The sequence below is a fragment of the Bufo gargarizans genome, chromosome 5 (genome assembly GCF_014858855.1).
Source record: "Bufo gargarizans isolate SCDJY-AF-19 chromosome 5, ASM1485885v1, whole genome shotgun sequence".
Lineage (NCBI taxonomy): Eukaryota > Metazoa > Chordata > Amphibia > Anura > Bufonidae > Bufo > Bufo gargarizans.
Genome location: NC_058084.1, coordinates 356,424,801 through 356,450,711, shown reverse-complemented (window position 1 = coordinate 356,450,711; position 25,911 = coordinate 356,424,801). Strand labels below are relative to the sequence as shown.

Below are 25,911 nucleotides of genomic sequence, written 5' to 3'. Positions count from 1 at the left end.
GATAATTACTGCATGGACGATTATCTTTCAGCTGGCAACAAGTTATTTAACCCCAACTGGTGCAATGAGTTGCTTCTCATTTCTTAAACAACAAATGTCGAAAGGCACATCTCGTGGTCGTGAAAAAGATGTTAGTCTGTTTGAGAAGGGTCAAATCATTGGCATGCATCAAGCAGAGAAAACATCTAAGGAGATTGCAGAAACTACTAACATTAGGTTAAGAACTGTCCAACGCATTATTAAAAACTGGAAGGATAGTGGGGACCCATCGTATTCGAGAAAGAAATGTGGCGGGAACAAAATCCTGAATGATCGTGATTGGCGATCACTTCGGTTCGGTGAAATCAAATCGAAGAAAAACAACAGTAGAACTCAGGGCTATGTTGAATAGTGAAAGTAAGAGCATTTCCACACGCACAATGCGAAGGGAACTCAAGGGATTGGGACTGAAAAACGGTGTAGCCGTAAGAAAACTACTAATCAGTGAGGCAAACCAGAAAAAAGGGCTTCAATTTGCTAGGGAACATAAAGATTGGACTCTGGAGCAATGGAAGAAGGACATGTGGTCTGATGAGTCAAGATTTACCGTGTTCCAGAGTAATGGGCGCATCAGGGAAAGAAGAGAGGCAGATGAAGTGATGCACCCATGATGCCTAATGCCTACTATACAAGCCTGTGGGGGCAGTGCTATGATCTGGGGTTGGTGCAGTTGGTCAGGTCTAGGTTCAGCAACAGTATGTGCTCCAAGAATGAGGTCAGCTGACTACCTGAACATACTGAATGACCAGGTTATTTCATCAATGGATTTTTTCTTCCCTGATGGCACGGGCATATTCCAAGATTACAATGCCAGGATTCATCGGGCTCAAATTGTGAAAGAGTGGTTCAGGGAGCATGAGACATCATTTTCACACATACATTGGCCACTACAATGTCCAGGCCTTAACCCCATTGAGAATCTTTGGGATGTGCTGGAGAAGGCTTTGCGCAGCAGTCAGACTCTACCATCACCCATGCAAGATCTTGGTGAAAAATTAATGCAACACTGGATGGAAATAAATCTTGTGACATTGCAGAAGCTTATCGAAACAATGCCACAGCGAATGCGTGCCGTAATCAAAGCTAAAGGTGGTCCAACAAAATATTTTTGGTGGCGACTTTTTTTGGGATCGGCAGTTACATTACATTGTCTGGAGACAGGAATCTGATGTACATGACTGAAGTTACTCCAGTTTTAAAGAAATTACACAGCCGCAGTTCCCTTTAAATCATCCCGTTTGCTCTGTATAAGTTAATGGTACACAATTTATGCGATGAGGTTTTTTCTCTCTCTCTTTTCTGTTCCCCATTACATCCTTGTGAAATAAATGCAGAGACAAGTAGTTTTAAGTTGACAATGCTGAATGGCATATTTATTGTATAATTCATTTGGATTACTTGTTTCGCTTTAATTGCTGGCCGTCCTTTCTTATTTATTTATGACTAACAGATATTATGTCAGTGTATCCAGCTGCTTAATGCTTTCTGCCGAAAACAGGTGGCTATCATCATTTGCAGTCAGGTCACTGGAAAGAGAAGGGAGACAATCATGGCAAGGAAGTGAGTGCAGAGTGGAGGGCACACTGAGGGTGGGAGAAGGCAGCGCGGAGCTTGCAGAGTGGGACTTACACAGCAGAAAAGAGGAAATGCTGGAACAATAAGGTGATAATTAAGTGTCAGTAAATATAATTAACATAATCTTACAAGATTATCTTTACTGTTTAATTCTTTCCAAAGTGTATGTTTTTTTTTCTCTCCCTGTTGTCTGGGAATTTGGCCACATACTCCTCGAATTATACTGTGCGTTTTGAATGTCGTATACAAATGCTGCTGACGCTGTTTTCAAGGGCAAATTGGTTTCCAACTTAAAGGAGCACTATGAATAAATCCCCAAAGTACTAGAAGTCTCAACCAGACACAAAAATACACAGGCATTTATCTCAACTTCTTGTTACATAATTATGTCACAGTGCATGGTTTACCCAGTAGCATTGAGAATGCTTTTGTGTACAAGACCTAGGCCGATTTGCGGTCCACATTCTGCGGACAACTACAGGACACGTTACATAGTACATAAGGCCGAAAAAATATATTTGTCCTTCCAGTTCGGCCTGTCATCCTGCAAGTTGATCCAGAGGAAGGCAAAAAAAAAAACTGTGAGGTTGAAGCCAATTTTACCCACTTTAGGGGAATAAAAAATTCCTTCCCGACTCCAATCAGGCAATCAGACTAACTCCCTGGATCGACCCCTCTCTAGTAGCTATAGCCTGTAATATTATTACACTCCAGAAATACATCCAGCCCCTCTTGAATTCCGTTATTGTACTCACCATCACCACCTCCTCAGGCAGAGAGTTCTATAGTCTCACTGCTCTTACCGTAAAGAATCCTCTTCTATGTTTGTGTACAAACCTTCTTTCCTCCAGACGCAGAGGATGTCCCCTCGTCACAGTCCTGGGGATAGATGATGGAAGAGATCTCTGTACTGACCCCTGATATATTTATACATAGTAATTAGATCTCACCTCAGTCGTCTTTTTTCTAAAGTGAATAACCCTAATTTTGATAATCTTTCAGGGTAGTTGCCCCATTCCAGTTATTACTTTAGTTACCCTCCTCTGGACCCTCTCCAGCTCTGCTATGTCTGGCTTGTTCACAGGAGCCCAGAACGTTCTACCTTTTCATGGAACAGACATACAGATATAGAAAGCACACGGATCATCTGTGTGGTTTCCGCATCCATATGTCTGTTCTGCAAAAAGGTAGACTATGTCTGAAAAATGCGGACCATGGACCCATTGAAAACAATGGGTGTGCAAATAAAATATGGACAGCACCTGTATTTTGAGGATCCGCAAACCGGTCATGTCCATGGAGCCTTAAGAAGCTCTTTCTTCACCTTTCATAGCAGGAAGTCCCAGGACATCACTAGCAAAAATCAGCACTTGAAGTAGTTGTCCATGTCTCTGAAATTGAGCAACCCAAAGCCGGCCGGCTGTTGGAGAAACGCTCTTTTGTCCAACAGCTATCCCTTCTGACTGCCCAATAAACATGTACACTAAGAGTATGTAAGAATGCAAGGTTGTTTTAGTAGGGAGAGAGGGACAAAACCTTTCCATATTTCTGTCAGCACCCACCTTTCAACGGAATAATGGACTGGCATATTGGAATACTTGAGGGATGTTTAATAAGTTACCTGAATATGAAAACAAAATTTTCTGAGAAAATTGAATTTTCTACTTTTCAATGTAGTCCCCCTTGACTTGAACACACTTATTCCACTTCACCTTCACTGATCAGATGCCCTCATATTAAAAGGAGACTTCTTGCTGATGCAGGAACCCTGTTACCGGATCTTTGACTGTTTTCTCATCAGGAAATCGTTGCCTATGCAGAAATTTCTTCAGCTTCTGAAAGAGAACGTAATCACTGGGAGCCAGGTCTTGACTATAGGGTGGATGGGCACATGAAGCCACATTCCCTGATAGCAACTTGTGATTTGTAAGTTGGGGCATTGTCATGAAGCAGCAAACACACCTGCCGATAACTTCCCACTGCGTTTCTCTTCGATTGCCTCAAGAAATGCCTTCATTGTTGAAACATAGGTGTCTCCAATAATTGTTTTTTTTTGTGTGGCATGAATTCTAGTAATAAAATACCTTTTGTATCCCTAAAAACTGTTGCCATGATCTTCCCAGCTGACTGCTGCACACAAAATTTCTTTGGAGGTAGTGACCCCTTGTGCTTCCATTGTATGGACTCTTGTTTTTTCTCAGGATCATGGTGGTGGACTCTTGTTTTATCACCCATAATAGTTTCCTGGATTTTCTCTAAGCATGTCTCGATTCTCTTGGCTTAATGGCTGGAGAATTATTTTTTGCTCAGTAGTTTTGCAACATTTGTGACACCCACCGGGTACTGACCTTTGACATCATTAAAACATCATGAATGATATTGGAAACTGTGCCAACTGAAATACCTAATTCATGAGCTATAACACTGACTTTCATCCGACGATCTTCCAAAACCATGGCATCCTGACGATGCTTTGACAAGTCACCCTGAACGGAGGTCATCTTCAATTGATTCCGTACCCTATTTAAACTTCTTGGCGCAATACTTTACTTGGTAGTCTGAAGGTGCATCATCACCATATACAGCAATCATCCTTTCATGGATTTCCTAAGGCTTCTTTTCTTCCTTTGTAATCACAGAACAGAGCTGCACTGCACTGCACTGCACTTCCTGTCACTTCCAGTGCTTTCATTGGACAGAACTGCTGCTGTGTGTGTTGCATGTTCAGACATGGCTCAACCTGCACAGGCAAGCTCAGCGCTCTAACACTGACAGAACATGCTGCGGTAGATAACTTATTGAACCCCATCGTATTTGCCCTGACTTTGAACCATTAGCAATTGGCGACCAAAATCGGCAGGTTCAGCTATGATATTTCTAACTTGTATAGAAAACTAGGTTATGGTATGGCAACACTTATTTGTTACGTATGCTAGATGTATTTTTTTTCTTGCTTGTTAAAAGAAATCTGTAAACCCAATTTTGGTAAATTTCCTTAAAGTTATAAATGAGTAGTCCTGCAGTTATGGCGTACAGAACACTTTTTTTTATTTTCCTACTGCCCCCTTCCCTACTGTAAATATTCAGAGCTACACTGAAATACTTGGTCACGACTGCTATGCATGCTCACATGAGTCCTCTCCATTATGTTAGCACAGCACAGCAGTCCGGACTGTGTATTTCACTGCAGTGCTGACAGTGGAGGAATGAGGGGTAGTAGGAAAATAAAAAATTGTGATCTGGACTCCATATCTGCAGTACTACTCATGTACTACTGTAGTAGTAGTCCAAAATCAGGGTGACAGATTCCCTTTACTATACCCTGAAGAGGTATAAAAGTGTAAAAAATATGTAACATTCAGTGCATGCAGTATTAGCATTGGTGGTCATATGAGTTAAATGTAAAAACAGAGTTAAACCTACATACATACAGTGCTGCCCATAATTATTCATACCCCTGGCAAATTCTGACTTGAAGTTACTTTTATTCAACCAGCAAGTAATTTGTTGATGGGAAATGACATAGGTGTCTCCCAAAAGATAATGAGACAATGTACAAGAGGCATTATTGTGGGAAAAAATATATATATTTCTCAGCTGTTATTTACATTTGAGCAAAAAGTGTCCAGTCCAAAATTATTCATACCCTTCTCAATAATTAATAGAAAAGCCTTTATTGGCTATTATCAAACGCTTCCTATAATTGCAGACCAGCTTTTTGCATGTCTCCACAGGTATTTTTCCCCATTCATCTTTAGCAATGAGCTCCAAATCTTTCAGGTTGGAGGGTCTTCTTGCCATCACCCTGATCTTTAGCTCCCTCCACAGATTCTCAATTGGATTCAAGTCTGGACTCTGGCTGAGCCACTCCAAAACATTAATGTTGTTGTTTGCTAACTATTTCTTCACCACTTTTGCTGTGTGTTTTGGGTCATCGTCATGCTGAAATGTCCACTGGCGGCCAAGGCCAAGTTTCTCTGCAGACTGCCTGATGTTGTCGTTGAGATTCCTCATGTATTGCTCTTTTTTCATGGTGCCGTTTACTGTTATTAGGTTCCCTGGTCCATTGGCTGAAAAACACGCCAAAAGCATTAGGTTCCCACCACCATGTTTGACAGTTGGGGATGGTGTTCTTTGGGTTGAAGGCTTCTCCTTTTTTACGCCAAATGAAGGAAACATCATTGTGACCAAACAATTAAATTTTTGTTTCATCTGAACATAACACAGAAGACCAGAAGTCTTCTTCTTTGTCCATATGAGCTTTTGCAAAGGCCAAGCGAGCTTTTGTGGGCCTTATCTGGAGAAGTGGAACCCAACAGTATGCAGTGTCCTTTGGATTGCCTGCCTTGAGACTTTGCCACCAGCAGAGCCCAGATTCACCAGGATGGCCTTGGCCTTTTTCACCTCTTTAACTATCCTCCTAGCCAGCACAGGTGTCACTTTTGGCTTCCGACCACGTCCTTTGAGATTTTCCACAGTGCAGAACATCTTGTATTTTTTGCTCAAATGTAAATAAAAGCTGAGAAATGATTTTTTTCCCCACAATAATGCCTCTTGTACATCGTCTTATTATCTTTTGGGAGACACCTATGTCATTTCCCGTCAAAAAATTACATACTGGTTGAATAAAAGTAACTTTAAGTCAAAATTTGCCAGGGGTATGAATAATTATGGAGATCATTAAAAATCTCAAAGAAGCCCTCGAATGGTCAAAAAAACAAAATGAGGGCATTTCTCCAGTGCTATTCTCTGTGTTGCCAGTCCTACCTCCATTGCTTGTTTACAGACAGCAATGGATATGTGCCAATCACTGTCCTAAGCACAGTAGGCCACTGCGTAGAGCGCACTCTGCCTGGGGGCGCTGGCAGGAGTCCAAATCCCAAGCAGTAGCACCCGGCCGCCGCCTGCGCCCCGCCCCCTACTTGTGATCCATCTGACATCATCTCCTTCACTTCACTCCTTCACTTCACTCCTTCTGTTCCTGTACTTGCCGGCCAGATGCGCTGCGAGTTTGTTCAGTCACTTCAGGCAGAGCGAGCGGCACGCAGCTGACACACACAGCTACGAGACCCTGGTGTATTTAAATCTCATTTAGACTGTCTTTCAGAAAAGTTTCTCCTGGAATTCAAACTCAAGACCTTTACACATCAGAGGCAAGGCATTTACCCTCACAGCTATGTAAGCTGTCTTGCCAGTTACTAAAAAATATATATATAAGACTTCTACTGTAGGTAACTTTGATAACTAGTGTACAACCATACACATGACAGCTACCCCAACACACCCAGCTCTGCCACATCCATACACAGTGTATGTGCAGCTGTCATGTGTATGGATGTACACTAGGTATCAAAGTTACCTACAGTAGAAGTCTTATTATTATTTATTTAAGTAACTGGCAAGACAGCTTTCATAGCTGTGAGGGTAAATGCCTTGCCTCTGATGTTTAAAGGTTGTGAGTTTGAATCCTAGGAGAAACTTTTCTGAAAGTTTTTTTTTTTTCCTTCTTAAATACCGGACTGTTACTTTACTGCCACGGGGGAGGGGGGCTATTGGCGCCATGATACTGGCACATGGAGGGGGAGGAGAGAGGCACTTGATACTGGCACATTAGGGGGCAGGGGGAGAGGATGGCACTATGATATTAGCACATGGGGGGGCAAGAAATGGACATGAATCATGAGGGGCAAGAAATGGACATGAATCATGAGGGGCAGAAATGTGAAATGATGGGGGGGCAAGAAATGGACATGAATCATGAGGGGCAGAAATGTGAAATGATGGGAAGGGGGGGCAAAATGTAGATTCGCTTGTTTTGACAAAAATCCTTGCACCAGCCCTGACTTCGGGCGTGCAATCCCGCGAGACCAGTGACCCCCAGAGGTGGGTCTCGCGGGATCAAGCGCCGAAGACACATGATCTTGGCAAGAGCCAAGGCAATGTGGACCTGGAGCACAGCGAGGAGCAGAACCTGGTGAGCACCCCTGGCAACCGCACTCTGACAACCTGCACTAGAGTGTCAGAGGCTGCAGGACAGTGACTGGCAGCAGGGTGGCACACACTTGTGTACAGGGGTCAGGGCACACCTGCTGCTTGACTAGGGGCCATAGATTCTGACTGGCACAGAGTGCCCAGCAGTGGCACATGGAGCCTAATAGGTGGCACAGACTGTCTAAAGATCTATGAATAGTACAGGGTGCAGGACAGTGCCAGACTGGCAGAGGGCACAAGCCAGCATACTGTTTTATGTTGCCCTGGTGGCACAGGATTTCAGACAGTGGCTGAATGGCGCCTGGCAGTGAATAGGTGGCACTGCTTGTGTTTGGTGTGCCGACCTGCTGAACAGCGCAGAGTGATTGGCATCACTGGGATGGTACTAGGTGGCAGACAATGGCTGGATATTATAAATACATTACCATAGTCGGACTGGCACAGGGTACGAGACCATAGTCAGACTGGCACAGGGTACATGACCATAGTTAAATGTTACATGCAATAGGTGGCTGTAAAAGGGGTGTGTTCAAGGGGGTGGCAAAATTAGCTTTTGCCTAGTGTGGCAAAAATCCTTGCACCAACCCTGCCTAAGCAGTCTACCTCTGAAGACAGGGAGTGTAAAAAAGTCATGGCGGGGGGACACATGGAAGGCGCTGAAGAAAAAGGTAAGTACAGTATATCTTAATGTCCAAGATAATTATCTCGAACAACCCTTTTAATGTGCATAGCCATCTTTAGTTTAGAAAATTGGTGCCAACCTTGTGCACGCTCTGTAAACTTATTGTAGTATGTAAGACTGCACTCACATACTGTCTAATCTATTCACATTACTGCTATTTTCTTTATGGTGTCACACTTTACGCCAATGCCCCTATATTTGTCATTATATATACACTTGGTAAACCTTTTCTTGAAATTAATTTCGCTTTATTACATCCTCACCTAATAAGTTCTTTCTTTGTTCTTTAATTGACTCTAATACCCCGCAGTAATTTTATAATTTTCCTTTTCTGTTCTTTTTTTTTTTCTTTTCATATATTGCTAAATTACATTTTTTTGGTACCCAAAAAATACACGAGCACCAAAAAATGAAAAAGCTGCTTATTGAAAATTGGAAAAACATAAGTATAGGATTATTTGTATTTTTCTCATGTTTTAGCTGCGATCCAAAATATTGCAATATTACATAATTATCAGTCTTGTAATTGGACAATTGTGTATGAGAAGTGTGGTAAGGTGAACAGAAAAGTGTATGGTAAAGTCCTGGAAGGGGTATATATCCCACCCAGCTTCCTCAACTGGGTGAGGTAAATAAAATCCAGAAGGTTAAAATTATCTCAGCAATGTGTAGGTTCCTGAGACAGTTTTGTTAAGTTTATAGGAAGGATTTTATTGGACTGGGAGAAGGTAGGATTGGTAGAAGGACCTCCCCAGTCCACCCCATTCCGGGACAGGTTTTCCCCTAGCCTGAGGGATCCCCAGCTGAAGCCAGCTGGGATCATCAAGGGGAAATAAAGCATAGTCCAGGCTGTCGGTCTAGGAGAGTGAGGCCTGGAGAAAGTCTGGGAAGCTGGCTGCCCTGCTGGCTAGAGAAGCTGAGTTCTCTGTGTGAACTGTACTCAATAGGTGAGTTAGGAACTTCACTGTATTAGCCAGAGCCCAGACGGGCAGGTGTTTATTTTGGTTTATGTTTTGTGGTGCTGGACCTTCAGCTAACCCAGTGAATTATAACTGGGGTTGCCTGTATTGCCGGAGTGTGATAAATAAAGCAACATTTGGACTTTAACCCTGCGGTCTGCAAGAGAATCTGTCATCACCGCCCTACCTGAGAGTGTAACCCCTTACAGAAGATATTGAGCACTTCTAGATATTCTGACCATTGCACAAGAACATCATTTTTTTTTTTTAACCACTTGTGCTGTGATGATGGTGGGACCAATACTGCAAAGGGTTTGAAAATGACTAGATATCTGAGTGACACCATGTGACTGCTGATCATCATTTATGACGTTGCTGCCTATTGCTTTATCATTTCAGTCAGACTTATTTTTTATTTAGATAAGGTTTTTCATTACAAAAATTTTGGGAATCAAAATTCTGTATTCATATACAGAATATAGTACCTAAACAAGAGGAATTGAAGGGAACCTTTCATGGTGAACGTGGTGTCTGATCTGCAGGAGGAGCTGAGCACATTGATATATAGTTTTGTGAGGAAAGATTCACTATGACGTGTACTTTAAATTTCTTGCTGTTTCTATGATTAGGAGTCCAGTGATTGACAGTCTTCCCTCTGAGTGTGCGTACTGAGACAGCTGTCGGTCCCTGAGTAGGACCGCCCACTGGACTCCTAAGCATAGAAAATGCTGTGTTCCCTTCCCGACATCTGCTGTACACGTACGTTGGATGTTGGGTATTTAAAAACTTAGCAAAAGTATTAAAACACAATAAAAACTAAAAAAATAAAATGTGGTCGCTGTAATTGTACTGACCCGGGGAATGAAGGTCACGGGTCAATTTTACTGCATAGGGAACACCATAAAATGACCCCAATCTGAATTTTTTTACCAGCTTCTCATTACATTATATGCAATATAAAATAATGCCATTAGAATAAAAAAAACTTTCTGCAAAACACAAGGTCTATGTGAGCAGAAAAAAATAAAAAGTTATGGCTCCGAGAAGGCATGGAAAATCACTTTGTCAGGAAGGGGATAATCCCACTGGAGTGTTTAGGTGTTACTACTAATTCAATGTTTTTTTTTTTTGCATTGGCTTTTCCATTTTTATTAGTGTTCTCAATGATATGCTGATCACAAGTTTCCTCTTTTCTGTGACTTCCAGCATCCCGCTTTAATTTTCGGAGAATTTCAACTTCAGTTACCTGTCGTCGTGATGTGGTATATTTTAAAGGGGTGTCTGGGCTACAGCTCCACTGTCAGCTGTTTCGGGCTGCTGTGGTGCAGAGCTCAGGCAGACTGTACATTGTGTAGTGTTCATGCAGGGGTACTGCAGCTCAGCGCCCATTCGTTCCCCAGCATCTGCACAGTGTACAGAGCCTGCTGCTTCCACTCCATATGTTGTTATTATCTTGGGCAGCAGCAGTCTGAAACAGCTGATTGTGGGGGTGCCGTGTGTTGGACCCCCACCAATCTAATATGACCTATCTTGAAGTTAGGTTATCACTATTTGTAGCCTAGAGGATTCCATTAAATATTACTTAGGTCTTATTGACATCAGTGAAGTTGAGCATTCGTTTTCTGAACTCCATGCTAAGGCCTGAGGTCTTCTGTGCTCAGGCCTGAATATGTTTGGCTAATGTCATAGCAAAAAAAACAGTGGGACCAATTATCGAAAAATTATACCAACTTTATTTCAATAGTATATATAAAATATGGAAAAAAAGGGCAAGATGGAAAAAGATATACAGAGAAGCGAGGGGCAAAACCTCACAGTTTTTTTTGCTATGACATTGTGTATTGTCCCAGGTGGAGTGTAGTGCTGTCGGCGTTAGACAAAGAGGTTTTGTAGGTTTATATGTTAGTCTAATGGCATAGAAAGACTCTTCACAAACTGCTCTTGACAGCAGCAGATTTTCTCTTTTTATTACGAAGGAGACTGCAAGTAGTTGCTGTGCTCTGCCTTTTTATTTTTGCTGTCTTGTGGCCAGTAATTACATAGATGTATAATTATTACTGGAAAAGCTCACTGTACCCAGGAGCAGTCAGATAATAGCAAATCAAATACCCACAGGATTCCTGGCAGGTGCTTTCAGGTGTTGTGTGCTGCAGTTTGTCTCATTGTACTGCTAAATGTGGCCGACCTGATGTCGGGCAGCAAATCATGACCGCCTATGTCTGTGGACCAAAATGCAGCTCTGGTCAAATTAAAACCCTACAGCCTGCATGGATATCGGAATGGAGAATGGGAAGTGAGCCGCTGTCCGACACCTCTAGCAGCAGTGTTACATTATCACTTGTTGAGGTGGATCCGCTAGGCTACTCTTCCAGTAGAGCAGGTCTTGTAGCAACAAGGATAGGTTTAGTATAGTAGAGAGATAAATTACCACTGGCATAGCAGAGCTGTTCTTAGTACTAGAGTGACCAAATAGTAGATGGCTGTAGCTGACCTGGATGACTGGTCAAGGAGAACTGGACAACCAGCGTATGTGGATGGCCAATGTAGCAGAGCTGGGATGTCGGTGTCTGGAATGCTGGAACTAGCCTGAATGAAGCTGGGTTTAAAGAAGCTCTCCCACAAATAAGTTTTATTCTCTGATCTGTTAGAAGGGTACATGATGTAGTGAAGGTAATTTTCTTACCAGTTACTGTATTTGTGAGCTATCCCCTCCCTTCTGATCCTCAGTTGTGTCATATGACCAGCACTCTGACTCTCCAAATCACACAACCTCTTACATGTATGTCTATGTATTCCTAAGGTAGCCTCAATGTCAGTCTCATAGAAATGAATAGAGAAGTAACTGACTCCCCGTCCTGTGTCAATTGGAAATCAGAGAGTTGGTCACATGACAAAGCTGAGGATCAGAAGGGAGGTTAGAACTCACAAATACAGTCACTAGTAAGAAGATTATCTTTACTAGAGTTTACATTATGTACCTTTTATAACAGGCCATCAAACATGCAGGAGGAGAGACCAAGCAGGCTGGAAGGGAGGCAACACATAATGCTGGATCTGGGACAGGTGAGTAAGGCTGTACTAACATCTCCATCAGAGATGATCCAGCTGCCTGATCTGGACCAAATACCACTGCATGCAACGGTTTTTGTCCTGCCGAAACCCGGCATTTAAACCGGAAGTTGACCGGATCATCTCCAGATCCCATTATAGTCTATAGGGATCCATTGGTGATCTGATAAATCAGGCAATGCCGGTTCTGATGAACACCTTTTTTCCCTTGAGAGAGAATCAGGTATGTAAAATTCAGCATGCTCCTTCCTTTTTCCCCTGACATGATCGTATAGGTAAGACTTAGGACATTGTTAATCGAATGTCTGTGGGCACCTTTAAAGGTTTCTTCTAGTTTGTATGTGAGTTTTGAATTTGGTCAGTAGAGTGCTGATGCTAAAGTAAAAAAATAAAAATCACTCGCCTGTTCCCTGCCGCTCCCTTCTAATGCCCAGGTCCCTCCAGTAACTGGCCTGTACGCACCTAGATGGAGTCACATAAACCACTGAGGCCAGTCAATGGTCTCAGTGTACAGGACCCTTCCAGAAGTCTACAGCATGGGGACCGGAAGGTGCCAGACTGTGCTCTCGGTCCTGGAACGAAATTCAGGGATCAGATGAGGGACTTTTAAATTTCTGACCGAATTGAAAAATGACATAGTTTCAAGTTTATGCTTCTGTGACCAGAAATACATCAACAACAAGATTTCTCTGGAGTCACTGTGCGGCGGCGTCTTCTACATTTTCCATACTTGCAGATGTATTTTCCCTTCAGATGCTTATTATGTGTCAGGAAATCTCCTGTAAACACATTACGAAGAAAGTTATGCCATTCAATATAAACAGGGATTACAGGGCAAAAATGTTGAACAACAACGTGTCAAAATATTTTGCCGTGCTAGTTAGATTTTGTGCCTTCCATGTCCTCACTTTACCATCTCATTTACTACTTCCATAGCACTGAATGAGCGATGTAGAAGCGCTTATTTACATGGCCGCGCAGCTGTGCATCCCTGCAGCACCTTCCCTGCACCTTCATGCACAGTGACCTAAGGCAGCTTCTGCCACCGAATATCTTCCAGCACAATGTAGATGAAGACAGATTTTGTAATATATTTTCTTTATATTGTAAAGTGAATTTTAGATACAGTGTATAGTCATAGATTTCCATTACACGTTGCTTTCGGCTGCATTGACCTCAAGCTGATAGCGAGAATGTTGTTAATACATGTGGTTTTTGGCGCAGTTTTGCAATACATACGGGTATTACTAAAGTTACTGAGCCCTGACTTAGGACTCACTGGGCAGATTTACTAATCCTGTAGATGGAGTAAGGCTAGTTGCAGACGAGCAGCGGCGATCCTGCAGTCTGTTCTAGCAGTGTACAGCCGGTTGGATCTCTGCGCACCCCGACGTTGCTGGAAGTTTGTAAGACTCTGTTCGGCCCCATTCAATATAATGGGGACCAGGAGCAATCCAGCCGCATTACGGCAAATATTTATATTATAGTCAATGTGCCCGGACGGAGCTTTACAAACTTACAGCAATGCCGGAATTCAGAGCGGTACGGTAGGCTGTTCCCTGCTGGAACAGCCTGCCGGATCGCAGCCGCTACTGTGCAAGTCGCCTAAGCTTAGACAGGCTGTGTTTTTACTTGCACCAGATTTATCAAATTGACTCAGGCTGGATGATAAATCTGATGTAGACAGACTCTTTGGGAAGAATTTATCATGTGCAGTGTCAGTTTTAAGTCTGCCTTTGCATTGTGAGGTTACACCAAATTAAAGAAATGGCACACAGTAGTAATTTTTTTTGCACAAGTGCAATGTGTGGTGTACGCTTATGTCTGTAAAACTACACTGGGGGTTGCCTGGTGCGCAGATAAGACTTTTGTGCGACTTTTCAAAAAGACTTAAAGTATACCTGAGTTTTCAAAAAAAGTTTGCATAATGTCTGGTCATCTCTGTGCAATCATTACTGGGAAGGAACAAGTCTTTTTTGGGCTTCCCTAGTAACTCTTCATCCATATTTTTCCCTTTTTCAGCTGCACAGCTAGATGCATTTCACTCAGAAGCAGGGGACATCTCCCTTGTTTTAAAAACTGAGAGCACTGTACTGCTGTGATGTCCTTTCCCTGACTTCCCACTATGTTTGTTTTCAGGTCCTAGAGCTCACGGAACAGATAAGGAGGGAAAAAAAATCACACTTACAGGAGACTTCTATAATTGTCAAAAGCTGTGTAGAAGCAGTACTTTACTTAGGTTCAGGAGCTCAGCTCGCACGCCACTGTTTCCTGTGAGCCATCTTCTGTGTCTCTGTTGCTAGGGACAGATCTTGTCTGACAACAGCTTATTAGCTGGAAGTGAGACCCCTAGTGGCCATGACTGTACAGCTTTTTTTAAATGAAGTTATTTAGAAATTTGCTAGTTATGTTATTCTCTGTCTGAAATTAAATACAGTGTCTGCAATGCAAAGGTTGAAAACAGAGGAAGACCCACTGTGATCCTGGTATTGAGGCTGACACAAAAACCAGCCCATTTCAGACGTTTTTTTGCATGAGCAGATTTTGGCCAGATCTGCTGCGTATTTTACAGTGCAGAGAGCTCCCTACCTTTCTCCATACCCTAATGCTACATGCACACAGATCCACGAACCGCAGATCGGCAAAATATGGCTACTGGTCTTATGCATGCCGTAACTTCTTTGTAGAAATGCCTATTCTTGTTCTGTAATTTGTAGAATGGCTGCACAGATGCGAACAGCACACGGATGGCTTTTTTGTAGAAATGAATGGAGCTGTTTGCAATCTGCAAAAAAATGCACATCAAAGGCGGACCGAAATAGTCGTGTGGATGAGGCCTAATATCCTTGTTGAAATCTCTCACTCTTGCTTGATTGATGTCCCGCTTGGCGTAGCTAAGGCCGACTTCACATGCTGTGCGGGACGCCGGGAAAGCAAAGGTGGCCGTGATTACAGCACCACCCAGATGAGTAGTGGAGAGCACTGCTTGGCGATGTTCTAACTTTTTTTTCTCATGTATACTGAAACTGTCGATTTCAACAGGAAGACGTCTTATAAAGCGATTTTTTTAACCCCTACAGCAACATGCTGGTGGTTATAACAGGTTCCCTTTTACGTACTTTATACGTGGCATGGTATAAAAAATCCACTTGTTGTGCCAGTAACAGGTGAGGTCATCAGCCGCTGCCGGTTTGCTCAGAAAGTGTAAATGAGCGGTTTGTAGCTGGTATCATGGGTAAGATATCTTCCTATCCATGCTGTGCTCAGTCTCTCTTCCGTAAACAGCACTTTAAGCAACAGGGAGCAATTTGCCACGTCCCACGAGTGAACTTAAAAGAAGACAGGAAATAATTCTGAAGGGGAATACGGCAACCGAAGTGTCTTTCTTTAATTGCTAGTATAATTTTCCGAATTACTTTTATAACTCCACAATTTTAGGGCAAGAAGGATATCGGCATTCCAAGCGCTCATTAAGATTGCAGCCATTATTAATTAAAAGGAGAAACAGTATGATTCCTACATTAGACGATGACATAGCACTGATGAGTACAATGGCTGGCTCGTGTTTTCCTAGAAGTAGCACTGCAAAGTCTGATACAGAGCAAATGAGATCTACACATGATCCCAGCACCATGAGAATAGTAGATTATTATGTGCGAGGTGATGCCACCAAACAGCAAGGCTCCTCGACCCACTGAGATAATTGTATTTGCAGGGGACTGGATTAAAGATGCCGACTGACGATATAGCAAGGCGTATTCATTTATACGTTGCAATCAGGCTGTGTTCACATTGTTATTTGTGCCTTATTCCCTTGCCTTCGCGTCCCTATATTGGGTGGATTGTGGGTTAGAGGGGGTCTGCCTTGCATTTTCTCTGGTTTGCTAAATAAAAAAAATAAAAAAAACACTGAAAGCCCTGCCTAAGCATGGTACATCGATAGCACGGGCTAAGGAGCTGGGTCTGCACCATCACCCATAGGAGTCAGCGGTAGCTCCCAGTGGATGTCCCACAGTATTGGATAGGTTTAGTGATAACTCTAAGGCTACTTTCACACTTGCGTTTTGGTGCGGATCCGTCATGGATCTGCACAGACGGATCAGTTCAGATAATACAACTGTCTGCATCCGTTCAGAACGGATCCGTTTGTATTATCTTTAACATAGTCCAGATGGAACACCATTGAAAGTCAATGGAGGACGGATCAGTTTTCTATTGTGCCAGATTGTGTCATAGAAAACGGATTCGTCCCCATTGACTTACATTGTGTGTCAGAACCGATCCGTTTGGCTCAGTTTCGTCAGACGGACACCAAAACGCTGCATGCAGCGTTTTGATGTGCCGGCTCCAAAGCGGAACGGAGGCAAACTGATACATTCTGAGCGGATCCTTTTCCATTCAGAATGCATTAGAGCAATACGGATCGCACAAACAGAAAGCCAAAACGCCAGTGTGAAAGTAGCCTAACCCTCACCGTTAAACCACTGAGGGCCTAAGCAAAGGGGATTCTTTCTGTTTCACTGAATTTGTGGCCATAATGCAGGGATGCTCAACTTGTGGCCCTCCAGCTGTTGAAAAACTACAACTCCCAGCATGCCCAAATAGTCTACAGCTATCAGCCTACAGCAAGGCATGGTGGGAGTTGTAGTTTTACAACAGCTGGAGGGCGACAGGTTGAGCATTTCTGCCATAGTGGGTTGCAATGGCAGTCGGGGCCCTAATTAAGACTCTGTTAGGCCTTACCATTAATGGGGTTGTCCGCTTTATTTATATTGATGACCTGTCCTCAGGATAGGTCATCTATATTAGATGGGCGGGGTTCGACTCCTGACAGCCCAGCTATCACAACTGCTATTACACCTCAGCCACCCCTTTCACTTCTACGGGACAGCTCCTTCCTATTCATTTGTACAAGCGCTGTATTCTCTTCAAACAGCTGATTGGTGGGGTTGTCAAGAGTCAGACCCCTCCTGATGTGATAGTGATGACCTAGGCGAACTTGTGGTTTTTAAGTAAGGTGTACAAGTTTTGGGTTCGGGTTGTCTAAGAATTCCGTTATGGATTCCGCTACCACGGACCATAACTTGTGCTTCGTGGTAGCGGAATCCATAACAGAATTCTTAGATAACCCGAACCTTGTACGCCAAACTTGAAGCCACAAGTTCGCTCAACACTAGTCATCAATATAAAGTGCCTAATTCCTGCCCTTTGCGCATTGACTCTAAATGAAACTCACAGGTTGGTCCAGTGGTTTGGGTTCAGCACTCAGAGCGGTTTGGTGTATTCTTTATTTACTATGACACGTGCAGCTTTTTATCATTTTTGTACATTATATGGGTTCACATGTAGTTGGCTCCTCGCATGCCACAGGATTGTATATTATCCTCAGGTTTGTTTGTCACAGTCTTACTGATAATTGTGTCCTGCTGAGTTGAGAATCTATGTTAAACCACATGAGAGAGATTAAATAGAAAACATTTGACTGTTACAAAGTGCGGCTGCTAGGAATTGATTAGGGTTTCAAGGCAGCATCAATGGGCGATATTAAATATTGAATGACACGTGTAAAGACAAATGCTGGCGTATATATAATTTATCTGGCCTGGTAAATGGATTTGTCTTGCAACATGCAGACCCCCCACAGTTATCGAGACTAATCTGGTTAGGACCGGAGTAAATAAATAAAAGCGCTTTATCGCGCAATCTAACAGTATTAAATATTAAGGTTTTCAGACAATTGATTTTTAATTCTTAATCATCTTACTCTATACCATATGGAGCCTTGTTTGGAAGTCTAAATTTGGAAATTTAGGAGGGACCTTGAATGAGTATCAACAGGATAAAGCTATAAATGATTAAAGTCTCCTATTATTCATCTAAAATGTTTACTGCAACAAATTCTTATAGTTTTTTTTCTACAATATTTCTTGTCTAATTTCCATGGTCAGAAAAGGCTGTCATTGGCTGGAAAATTACCTTATGATATATATATATGTATATATGTATATATATATATATATATATATATATATATATATATATATAGTATATATATATATATATTATTTTTATTTATTTTTTTATTAAAAAAAAAATTGGATTTTTTGCTGAATTTTTTTTAAATATTTGTTATGTGTCTAGATGCTACTTCAAAGGTGTTTCCAGTTTGCAACAACATCCTTTACAATAATCATTTATGAAAGTAGCTGTAATTTTGTAATGTATTTCTTTTACGTTTATTGCATTCTAAGCTGTGGTCACATGACCTTGTCCATGCAGCTCTTTCTTATTTCCTGTGATGTTATGTCCATGGACGTGTCAAAGCAGTGATAGGGGAGTGTCTATATAACTAGCTGGGCGTTTTTAGGGTCGGTGACTGAGCTGTGGCAGACAAAGCAGTGTTTAATGGGTTTGGTTGGATACAGGAACAGGAAGTGCTACATAAAGGATGGAAACAAACCAGAGTGGTTGGTTTACATGGTGAAAACGGGTCAGGAGAAGCCAAATTGAAAAAGAAAAAGGTGTGGGGAACATGTGATAAGAAACTACATATGAGCATATCTGTTGAAAACCAACAATCCTGGAAAATCCTTTTACATTCTATAGTGAATTTACTACAGACAAAGCATTTTTATGTGTGTTGTTTTTGTGTGCGTTCTCGCTCTTCTGCGAAAATACAGCATGCTATCGGTATGACTTTTTAAAGATTTTTTTCGTTTAGACATTGTGGGGAAAATGCCTGTATAAGATTTTATAATTAAAAAAATTAAATGCTGAAAAAATGCCAAAAACAATTTTTAAAGGAAGCATAACAATTTTTTTTAAAATGACAAGAATTTTCTTTTAAATATTGTTTTCCAAAAATATATAAAAAACAGATGAAGAACTGAAATGTGTGAATTCAGCCTAAAATTTATATTATAATTAATTAACCTAAACTATTTTGTATATGTTAAATAAAAAATGTGTAATGCAAATTCAGTTCACAGAGTTTTTATGGGTTGTAGAACAGGAAGGAGGTGTGTAATAACATTTTAAGCTGTATTACCTCATGTGATTATCTTCTCTGTCAACTGGTCACCTAAATGATCCTCCACCTTGCCTATCTCTAATCGTCCTGGTAATTAACCACAGTGCGATACTCTGTCACCTTAAATACAGATACACGTGCAGATACAGTCCTGATAAAAAGTTTAAGACCACTTGAAAAATGGCAAAAAAATTATATTTAGCATGGCTGGATCTTAACAAGGTTCCAAGTAGAGCTTCAACATGCAACAAGAAGAAATAGGAGTGAGACCCAAAAAAATTTTGAGCATTTAATTTAATTTAATGAAAACAACGAAATAAACTGAAACAGGCTGTTTTTCAGCTGATCAAAAGTTTAGGACCACACCTCCCAAAAAAAACTAAACCCCCCCAAAACAGAAATCCAACTTCCAAACATGAACTCAGCAATGAGCAGCTCAGCCGTTATTGTTGATCACTTCCAAAATTCGTTTCAGCATGCTTGAGGCAAGCCTTTCCATGAGGTGAGTGGGAACATTTCTCCAAGTGGTGAAGACGGCAACACGAAGGCCATCTGCTGTCTGGAACTGTTGTACATTTTTGTAAACTTCCCTTGCCATCCATCCCCAAAGGTTCTCAGTTGGATTTAGATCAGGGGAACATCGCAGGATGGGCTAAAAGAGTGATTTTATTCTCCTGGAAGAAGTCCCTTGTCCTGCGGGCATTGTGTACCGTAGCGTTGTCCTGTTGAAAAACCCAGTCGTTACCACACAGAGGAGGGCCCTCAGTCATGAGGAATGCTCTCTGCAACATCTGGACATAGCCAGCTGCCGTTTGACGCCCCTGCACTTCCTGAAGCTCCATTGTTCCACTGAAGGAAAAAGCACCCCAGACCATTATGGCGCCCCCTCCACTGTGGCACGTAGAAAACATCTCAGGTGGGATCTGCTTGTCATGCCAGTAACGTTGGAAACCATCAGGACCATCAAGGTTAAATTTTTTCTTATCAGAGAATAAAACTTTCTTCCACCTTTTAATGTCCCATGTTTGGTGCTCTCTTGCAAAGTCCAAACGAGCAGTTCTGTGGCGTTCAAGGAGACGAGGTCTTTGAAGACATTTTTAGTTTTTGAAGCCCTTCAGTCTCAGATGCCATCTGATGGTTATGGGGCTGCAGTCAGCACCAGTAAGGGCCTTTATTTGGGTCAAGGATCATACAGTATCTTGACGGACAGCCAATTGGATCCTCCGGCTCAGTGCTGATGAAATTTTTTTGGGTCTTCCACTTGACTTTTTTGTTCCATAACCCTCAGGATCATTTAAGAAATTCCAAATGACTGTCTTACTGCGTCCCACCTCAGCAGCGATGGCGCGCTGAGAGACCCTGCAGTTCAACAACCCGACCACGTTCAAAAAGGGAGAGTTTTTTTGCCTTTGCCATCACAACATGTGACTACCTGACATGAAATGACAATGAATCCACATCTTTGCTCAGATTTGGCCTTTTAAAGGCATGTGGTCCTAAAATTTGGATCAGCTGAAAAACAGCCTGTTTCAGTTTAATCGTTATTTTCAATTAATTGAATGCTCAAAAAATGTTTTGTCTCACTCTCATTTCTTCTTGTTGCATGTTGAAGCTCTACTTGGAACCTTGTTAAGATCCAACAATGTAAAATATGATTTTTTGCCATTTTTCAAGTGGTCTTAAACTTTTGACCAGGACTGTACATGTTTTTTCCTTCCAGAAAAAGTATGCCCACTGCACAACCAACGTTACTTACTGCAGTTCTAAAGATCCTTTGGGATCTTCATGTGGACAACTCACTTCATTGGGGCTGCTTGTTTAGGTCCTTAGTGACCCAGGAACCTGTACAGGATATAACTCTCTTTGCCTACATTTTCAGCTTTATCCTAGAGGTTGACTTTATACAGTATCTACTGTATTTCTGTAGACTGTGAAACATAATCTAGTTTCTACAACTTTTCCACTGGGATGTGTCATGCCGACCTTCATAGGATATTACTTTTATGGACTATCCACCTATCACCTCTGAAAATGAGAACCAGAGTAGGTTCTTCTGGAAACTAGTGGGAGCAGACATGGAGTTGATGGGGCACCATAGTGAAGATTGAAATAAGGCCCTTGCTGGACCTGGTTAACAGTACCACACCTCAAACCATTAGTAACAGGAAGATTCAATGCTCAACATTTGCTAAAGATGTACTGCACATATTCTTCCCACCCTTAAAAATCAAGGACTGTAATTAACCTAAACCAAAAAGATCCTTACTTATCAAATGAATACTGAAAAATATTGTTTAAAATATTGTATTATTAAAAAATGTCAAGGCACCTATGACAATTAATTATACAAAAATCCAGTAATAAAAAAAAAATGACGGTAATATATATATATATATATATATATATATTAATGGAGGTCAGGGGGATATTATTTAAACTTCTGAATTATGGTATCAGTGTATTACTCTCTGCACGATACAAACGGCTGTACCTATACTATAGCTATTATAGTGCAATAAACTACAAAAATAATTTACAAAAAATATGTGCCACATATAAAAAAAAAAGTGCAAAAAAGCGAACAAGTAAAGCTCAAGTGCAACCATACACAAATATCCACATATTTTTAATAATAAAATAGTTTAAACAATATTTTTTGAGTATTACCTATATTTATAACTAAGTTGTTTCAAGTGTATTTTCTTAGTTTTAAGGGCAATATCTACTATTTCGGTGTCTGTAATCAATCCAGACTAGGCCCTCACTCTCAAGAGCCCTTATAGCAGCCACATGGGCTACCTCTGTAGTTCACATGCCCTTACCTAGACTCACTTTTAACTTTTTACATGTCCCATTGAGACCTTTCAAGCCCTCCTTTAAATTTGTATATACTTTGCACATGTTATGGTAAACTGTATATAGACGTAAAGTTATGCAGTAGTTATCTCAATTTTCTTCCAAAATCTTTTTAGCAGTGGCAATATTGGTTTTCTCCGAAAATGGCCGCCTACCATTTGCGAAGGTAACAGGTGCAAGGAGCAGAAAAATGTGTGTTCTTGATAACTTCATGTTTGTGGTTCTGAATAAGTTATCGCATTGCATGAATATCAAAATATTCACTAAAATAGGTACACAACCTAGAAAACCTGCAATATACGCATAACTTTATCATCATGAACACGGGGAAGCCATCTGCTGCTTCTGTCTTCTGAAAGATGGCTGTTAACCCTTTATCAGGGAGCGCACATAACGGAAAGGTTTAATGACCAAATTATACATGCCTGGGTTATTTTATGCTTATTGCATACAGATAGAATTTTATGTAAGCAGCCTCACAGAAAATTAATAATTTACTTTCATCATTACAGGAAAGAGGGCAGTCAGTCTAATAGTCCAGAAACAAGAAGTCAAGCATGGTGAGATCAGCTCACATGGCTTACTTGTCTGCCATCCAGAGTCTTTACTTACTACTTGATTGAACTGAAATATGACATTAAAAACTCATCCAGTATATTCTAGTGCCATTTTTCCCATTCAGTGACATATTTCTCAGCAGGAGCTTTTTTCCCTTTGATAACATAGCATAAATGCCATTTACTGTCTATTAATTATAGCGTTTTTCTTTTTTTTTTGCGTGTCTAGCAGTTGTTTACGGGAACAGAGGCGCTGACCAGATGAGCTTGCAATCTAGTACTGTATATCTGCAGTTACAGTATATAAAATACACATGCCACAAGTTATACTAGGGAATCACATATGGAGAAGCTTGCTAATATAAAGATTTAGGGGCAAATTTATTAACGCCGGTCTTAATGGCGGAGGATCCGCCGGAGTTATGAAGAGGTGCCGGCCTCACCATAACTTTGGCGCATCCTCCACCAGTTCTAAATGTAAGACAGCTTCCTAGCTATCTTACATTTAGACCATTTTCTATGCCTAAAACAGGCATAGAAAATGATGAATGAGATGGGCCTGCCGGCTCGTCCCCTTCCCCGATGACATCACTCCCACAATTTTAGACCTATGGCGTGAGCGGGGAAAAGTCACCTAATTTAGGCATACAGACGTGGACAAAATTGTTGGTACCCTTTGGTCAATGAAAGAAAAAGTCACAATGGTCACAGAAATAACTTTAATCTGACAAAAGTAATAATAAATTAAAATTCTATAAATGTTAACCAATGAAAGTCAGACATTGTTTTTCAACCATGCTTCAACAGAATTATGTAAAAAAATAAACTCATGAAACAGGCATGGACAAAAATGATGGTACCCCTAGAAAACACAGAACATAATGTGACCAAAGGGACATGTTAATTCAAGGTGTGTCCACTAATTAGCATCACAGGTGTCTACAACCTTGTAATCAGCCATTGGGCCTATATATATGGCTCCAGGTAATCACTGTGTTGTTTGGTGATATGGTGTGTACCACACTCGACATGGACCAGAGGAAGCAAAGGAAAGAGCTGTCTCAAGAGATCAGAAAGAAAATTATAGACAAGCATGTTAAAGGTAAAGGCTATAAGACCATCTCCAAGCAACTAGATGTTCCTGTGAGTACAGTTGCACATATTATTCATAAGTTTAAGATCCATGGGACTGTAGCCAACCTCCCTGGACGTGGCCGCAGGAGGAAAATTGATGACAAATCTAAGAGACGGATAATCCGAATGGTAACAAAAGAGCCTAGAAAGACTTCTAAAGAGATTCAAGGTGAACTTCATGCTCAAGGAACATCAGTGTCAGATCGCACCATCCGTCGTTGTTTGAGCCAAAGTGGACTACATGGGAGACGACCAAGGAGGACACCATTGTTGAAAACGAATCATAAAAAAGCAAGACTGGAATATGCCAAACTACATGTTGACAAGCCACAAAGCTTCTGGGAGAATGTCCTGTGGACAGATGAGACAAAAATCGAAGTTTTTGCCAAGGCACATCAGCTGTATGTTCACAGACGAAAAAATGAAGCATATCAAGAAAAGAACACTGTCCCTACTGTGAAACATGGAGGAGGCTCTGTTATGTTCTGGGGCTGCTTTGCTGCGTCTGGCACAGGGTGTCTTGAATCTGTGCAGGGTACAATGAAATCTCAAGACTATCAAGGAATTCTAGAGAGAAATGTACTAGCCAGTGTCAGAAAGCTTGGTCTCAGTCGCAGGTCATGGGTCTTGCAACAGGACAATGACCCAAAACACACCGCTAAAAACACCCAAGAATGGCTAAGAGGAAAAAATTGGACTATTCTAAAGTGGCCTTCTATGAGCCCTGACCTCAATCCTATTGAGCATCTTTGGAAGGAGCTGAAACATGCAGTCTGGAAAAGGCACCCTTCAAACCGGACACAACTGGAGCAGTTTGCTCATGAGGAGTGGGCCAAAATACCTGCTGAGAGGTGCAGATGTCTCATTGACAGTTACAGGAAGCGTTTGATTGCAGTGATTGCCTCAAAAGGTTGCGCAACAAAATATTAAGTTAGGGGTACCATCATTTTTGTCCATGCCTGTTTCATGAGTTTATTTTTTTACATAATTCTGTTGAAGCATGGTTGAAAAACAATGTCTGACTTTCATTGGTTAACATTTATAGAATTTTAATTTATTATTACTTTTGTCAGATTAAAGTTATTTCTGTGACCATTGTGACTTTTTCTTTCATTGACCAAAGGGTACCAACAATTTTGTCCACGTCTGTATTTCAGAATAGTAAATGACCCATTCAAGGCCTGCATGCCTAGAATTCTCACATTGACTGGCAGGATACCGTAGAAGAATGCGTGCTGCTGTTTACTGACATCTATTTGCTCTGGGGACATGGACCTTAGTGTATCATCGTTGGTGGTATCTCCAGCTTTAGTCTTGGAAGGCTCTGATTCTCCTTGTGGAGATCCAGCTAGTATGGAAGTTTCAGGGCAGTGCTTCTTGGGAACAAGCATGCAAAATAGCTCATCTAGAAGGAACAAAACTGTCTCTCTAATTACACTTATAGGTGGCTCCACTGTAAGTTGTTGACTGACCATTTAAAGACCATTGAACTGTGGATCGGGCTGTCAGCCAAACCAGAGACAGCCTACTGTAGACAGCACAGTTTTAGAGTTGTTGCTTCTCATAACCACAGAATGAGATCCTATAGATAGGTGTTTCTAGTTTTACTAGTAGGCTAAATCATGTTGCAACCTTTTTGATAGGGTCATCATTGATTTACAGGGTAGCCACCTGTAGGTGGCACTAGAGACAGCTTTCTTCCTTCCTTCTACAGTTCATAGAGGAAATACAGGTTAACACATATTGCAGTCCGTATTTTCCTGATAGCCTGTCAGGTTCCACAGGATAAAAGTGGGGAAAAAACATTTCTAAGGGTACTTTCACACTTGCGTTGTGAAGATCTAGCAGGCAGTTCAGTCGCCGGAAATGCCTGCCGGATCTGGAAATCCGTGTGCAAACGGATAGCATTTGTAGACTGATCCGGATGCAGATCCGTCTAACAAATGCATTAAAACACCGGATCCGTCTCTCCAGTGTCATCCGGAAAAACGGATGCTGTATTTTATATATATATATTTG

General features: G+C 41.5%; 1 protein-coding gene across 1 annotated transcript in view; it reads left to right on the top strand.

The window, feature by feature from the left end:
• The window catches only part of TBC1D5 (TBC1 domain family member 5), a 603,675-nt gene that overhangs the window by 175,462 nt on the left and 402,302 nt on the right, over window positions 1–25,911 (top strand). The window lies entirely within an intron of this gene.